Raw genomic sequence first — 6,164 nt, forward strand, 5'->3', positions numbered from 1 at the left:
CTGCAGAGGGTCAAGGACTGCAGCCTTCAGTATGGACTGAGGCTCAATGTCAAGAAGACAAAGATTCTCACCACTGGACCAATTGGTACTATCAGGATGGATGGCGAGGAGACTGAGATTGTTCACGGCTTCAGTTTGCTCGGCTCCACAGTCAAAATTCTTGGCCCCAGCAGCCAGGAAAAAAAATGTATTGCGATGGGAAAGTCTGCTGTTAGGGACCTCTCTAAGGTACTCAAAAGCAACGGTGTCTCTCCTGAGACTAAGGTGCGTCGGATACAGGCCATGGTCTTTGTAATCACTTGTTATGCATCAGAGAGTTGGACAATGACTAGGGAGGATAGAAGGAGAATGGAGTCCTTTGAGCTGTGATACTGGAGAAGAGTATTGAATGTACCATGGACTGCCAAGAAAACAAACAGATTCATCCTGGAGAGGGTTAAAACAAGCTGTTCCTTGGAGGCAAGGATTCTGGGGCTTCATCTGACATACTTTGAACATGTTGTAAGGAGGGACAGGTCCTTGAAGAGGGACATCATGCTTGGGAGGGTGGAAGGACAGTGCATAGAGGGGAAGACCCTCTATGAGGTGGATTGATTCAGTGACTGGGGTAATCAGATGGGTGTGTCAGAGGCAGTGCGATTGGCACCGGATAGAGCAGGGTTTAGGGCTGTTGTACATAGGGTTGCTATGAGTTGCAAATGACTCGACGGCACATAACAACAACAACAACAACAATAACTCTTATAGACAGAATGTTGATTTGGTTTTTTTGATTCAATCTGTCACTCTTTTTCTCTTCAGTGGTGCATTCAAACCATTTACCTTCAGTGTGATTATTGAGAGGCAAGGTTTCACTGCTATCATTTTGTTGAGTTCTTTTTGGTGTTGTTGTTAGTTACTTTGGTCCATCCTGATCTGGGGCACCTCTGCAAGAAGGATAAGTCTTAGTTTTTCCTGCAATGCTGGTCTTGTTTTTACAAACTCCCTTAGGTTCTGTTATTATGGGAACATCTTGATCTCTCCTTCATATTTGATGGACAGTTTTGCTGGGTACAGTATTTTTGGTTAACAGTTGTGTTCTCTGACTATTCAATAAATGTTATTCCATTGTCTTCTTGTTTGCATGGTTTCTGCTGAGAAATCAGCACTTAATCTTCTGCTCTCCCATATAGATTACTCTTTATTTCTCCCTCACTGGTTCTAGAAATCTCTCCTTATCTTTGGTTCTGCCAAATTTTATTATGATATGCTTGGTGTTTTTCTTTTGAGGTCTAATCTATATGGTGTTCTCTCAGCTTCTTGAATATATATTCTCTCATTCTGCATTATGCCTGGGAAGTTTTCCTCTAATAATTCTTCCACAACTTTTTTGGTGCCTTTACTTGTTTCTTCCTGCTCTGGGATTCCGATGATGCTCATGTTATTTTTCTTGATGGTGTCCCACATTATTCTTAGGTTTTCATCTTTCTCCTTCCTTTTTGATTCTGATTTTTACTCTAGCAGATCAGTGGTGATGATTTTATCTTTTATTTTACTGGTTCTGTATTCCATCTCTTCAACTCTGTTCATGTGTCTCTCCATCATGTTGACAGCATCTGAAACATTGGACCTCATATTTTGGATTGTGGATTCTTATTTCTCCAAAACCTCTAATGCTTCATTTGTGTTATCTGCATTGTTTTGGATTTTTTTTTCAAGCTCCTTCTGGTTTTTGCTTGCAGTGTCCTGTAATTCTTCAAGTTTGTTTTTCATCCATTGAAAATATTCAATCATTATCCTTTTAAATTCTGTTTCAGAAAGTTCCATCAGACTTGCTGGCTTCAGGAAATCCATTGATACTGTGTCAACTTTAGGGGGTGACATCTTGCTTTGTGCAGTGCAGGATGTGAGGTAGTCTGCTTCTTACGTGACTTTGCTGTGGTAGCATTTTTCATGCCTGAGACAATGATGGGTTCTTGATCTGAAGCCGCTGCTCTAGGAAAGAGTGCAGCAGCTACCCTGCCCCTGTGTTTCTCTCTGAACTTCTGACCCAGGAAAAAGTTCAGTTCAGGGCCTGTGAGAGAAGCTTCCTGTAGTTAAGTTGGATCAAAGTGCTCCAGATTAAAGGCAAATTATTTGACTGGATGTGGAGGCATGTCTGTGGACTGGAATGGGTGAGGGGTGGGCACAGGGTGAGGTGGGCACATGCGCAGACCTCACTCAGATTCCAGTCATCCAGGTCAGTTCGTGTGGGGTCCTCACTCAAATTCTAGCTGTCCAGTTCTCGCCCAGAAGCTCTTGCCCAGCAGGGCTCTGAGTTCTCTAAAGAAGCAAAACCAGTGAAGCTTAGCTAGCTAACAAATAAACTAGTTTGCTAGCTAACTAGATAAACAAGGGAATGCTGCATGACTTAAAATCAGGAAAGTTGTGTGTCAGGGTTGTACCCTTTATCCTTACATATTAAATTTATATGCTGAGCAAATAATTTGAGAAGCTGAACTAAATGAAGAAGAATGTGGTATCAAGATTGGAGGAAGACTATCAACAACCTGTGATATGCATATCACACAACTTTGCTTGCAGAAAGTGAAGACTTCAGGCACTTACTGCAGAAGATAAAAAACTACAGCCTTCAATATGGATTATATCTCAATATTGAAAATACTAAGATGGTCACCACTTAACCAATAGGCAAGATCATGTTATGTGCTATCAAGTTTCCTGCCACACAGAGACCCTGTGTACATTAGCTCAGAACTCTGCCCTATCCTGAGCCAATCTCACTGTCTCCAATAGACCTAATCCTATTTCTCTGAGTCACTGAGTTAATCTAGCTCATCTTGGGTCTTCCTATCCTGAACTGTCCCAACACCCTTCCAAACATAATGTCTTCTCCAAAGACTGGTCCATTTTTGCCACATGGCCAAAGTATATTAGACGTAGCTTCAAAATCTTTACCTCCAGAAAGCAGCTTGGTTTCTCTCTCTCCAGCACAGATCTGTTTGTTCTTCTGAAGCCCACAGTATTTTCAACACTCTTCTCCAACACCACAACTCAAAGGCATTGATTCTTCCTCTAGAATTCTTATTCATTGTCCTGCTCTTGGATGCATAATAAGCAATTGGAAAGACCATGGTCTGGATTACGCACACCTTAATCTCCACATTGACGTCATTGCTTTTCAGGACTCTAGAGTAGTCCCCTTACAGCAGACTTTCCCAGTACAGTTTGTCTTTTGATTTCCTGATGGTTGGTGCCAAAAGTGTTGATTGTGGAACCAACCAAGCTGAAGTTGAAGCTGCCAACTGGCCCAGTGGTGAGAATCTTTGTTTTCTTGATGTTCAGCTTCAATCCATATTTAAGATTATAGTCCTTGAACTTCTGCAAAATATGCCTCATGTCCTCATCAGGTTCAGCAAACAAGGTTGTGCCATCTGCATAACAGAAGTTGTTGATGAGTCTTCCTCTAATCCTGATAAAGTCCACCTCATAAAGTCCAGCCTCCCAAATGATCTGTTCTGCATATAGATTTAAAAGGTATGGAAATAGGATGTATCCTTGACACACACCTTTCCTGATCCTGAACCGTGCAGCGTTCCCCTGCTCTGTTCTGACTACTGCTTCCTGGTTCAAGTACGAGTTTCGCATGAGCACAATCAGGTGTTCCGGGATTCCTATTTTTCTCAAGGTTAGCCACAGTCTGTTGTGATCCACATTGTCAAATGCCTGTGTTTAGTCAATGAAACACAGATTAGGTATACCCCTGTAATATCTGGTACTCTTTACTTCCGGCCATGATCCATCTAACATTGGCGATGATGTCCCTAGTGTCACGGCCTCTTCTAAACCCAACTTACACATCTGGCAGTTCTCTGCTTATGTACTCACTTTTCAGTTCCAGTCATTTTTGGATAATCTTTAACAGGATCTTGCTTACGTGTGATATTAGTGATGTTGTTGTTGTTGTTGTTGTTGATTGCCATCGAGTCGATGACAACTTATAGCAATCTTATGAACAAAATACCCGAAGTCTTTCTATAACTATTGTCGTTTCTCCAAGTTCATAGAGTTTCTGTAGGCATGGGATTTAGGAAGTGGATGCCACTCCTGCTTCCAAATATGTCTTAAACTGGGATCTCTGCCAAACACTGTTCACCATGGGCATATGGCATTTGATATACAAATGGCACAAGACTCAGCATCATAAAAACTTGGACATTGGTGGGAAATCTGCAAGGACAGTGGAGGGAGTGCTGGGCCAGGGCTTGTGACCCAGCCACCCCACACCCATTTGGGCCCTGGGGCCTTTGGACCTCAGGCCAAGAAGACAATCATATATGCCACATCTACAAGATTTATCAACCTCCCCTAAAATACTCATGTACCATTGAGGATTAAGTTATGTGGGGAATAAAACTGGTTTCTCGCCTGAGTATGTAGGGCCTACTAACTCAAACAACAGGGAGATCCTTAGCATATTCAAAGAGTGGGGAAGCTATTCCAGAAATGGAACAACAGACTTCATCCATTATTAAGGTTCCCCCGCGCCCCTCCCCACATGTATCAGTGTGCGCTTCCTCCCTCCCCACTCATGTGAGCATTGGAGTGTGCACACACCCTCTACGCATCTACTCTTGTTCCTGCCCAACTTTCTTCTGGAGCAGTGACGTCAAATAAAAAACCAGCTACCACCTCAGACACGAAGAACTTTGCCACACCAATGGCCTGGAGAAAGCAGAGTGCTTCACTTGTCCCACTAGCCCAAAGCAAGATATCAATCCCCAAAGAAAACACAGTAACAATGGATTTCCTGAATCTAGAAAGCCTGATGGAACTTTCTGACACTGATTTTAAAAGAACAATGATTGAAAAAATATTAAAAAAAAAGAACAATGATTGAATACTTTCCATGGATAAAAAAGAAACTTGATGAATTACAGAACAGTGCTAGCAAAGATCAGGAGGAGCTTAAAAAAATCCAAAACAATGCAGAGAAAACAAATGAAGCATTAGAGGCATTGCAAAAACAAGAAACTGTGATCCAAAATATGAAATCTAGGGTTTCTGATGCTGTCAACATGATGGAGGGACATACAAATAGAGGTGAAGAGATGGAAAACAGAATCAGTGACATAGAAGATAGAATTGTTACCACAGATCTGACCAAGAAAAAAGCAGAATCCAAAAAGAAGGAAACAGAAGAAAGCTTAGGAATAATGTGGGATACCATTAAAAGAAATAACATCTGCATCATAGGAATCCCAGAACGGGAAGAAGCAAGTAAAGGCACTAAAAAAGTTGTGGAAGAATTACTAGAGGAAAACTTTCCAGGCGTAATGAAGAATGACAGAATATATATCCAAGTAGCTGAGCGAACACCATACAGAATAGACCCTAAAAGAAAAACACCAAGGAAGATCATTGTCAAATTTTCTAGAACCAAAGATAAGGAGAGAATACTAAAAGCAATGAGAGAGAAACAAAGAGTGACCTATAAGGGAGAACAGATAAGATTAACTGCTGATTTCTCAGTGGAAACCATGCGAGCAAGAAGAGAGTGGAATGGCATTTATCGAACACTTAAAGAACACAACTTTGAACCAAGAATACTGTATCCTGCAAAACTGTCCATCAAGTATGAAGGAGAGATTGAAATATTCCCATAAATACAGAACCTAAAGGAGTTCATAAAAAGAAGACCAGCCGCACAGGAAACACCGAGAGATGTCCTGGAAACAAAGATGCCACAGAAAACAGGATGGACCAAAGTAACTAGCAACAACACCAAAAAGAATTGAACAAAATGACAGCAATAAAACCCTACCTCTCAATAATTACACTGAACGTGAATGGTTTAAATGCACCATTGAAAAGAAAAAGAGTAGCAGATTGGATAAAAAAAGAAAAACCATCAATATGTTGGCTACAAGAGACACATCTGAAAAATGGAGATAAAGAAAGACTAAACATTAAAGGATGGAACAAAATATACCAAGCAACTGGCAACAAAAAAAAAAGCAGGAGTAGCAATACTATTTTCTGATAAAATAAATTTCAATGCAAAAACCATCACAAAGGACAAAGAAGGTCACTACATAATGCTCAAAGGGTCAATAGAAAAAGAAGATATAACAATATTGAATATCTATGCACCAAATGAAAGACCTGCAAAATATATAAAACAC

Source organism: Elephantulus edwardii, unplaced genomic scaffold, assembly GCF_000299155.1.
Source record: "Elephantulus edwardii isolate Elephantulus edwardi_28Jun2011 unplaced genomic scaffold, EleEdw1.0 scaffold00310, whole genome shotgun sequence".
NCBI lineage: Eukaryota > Metazoa > Chordata > Mammalia > Macroscelidea > Macroscelididae > Elephantulus > Elephantulus edwardii.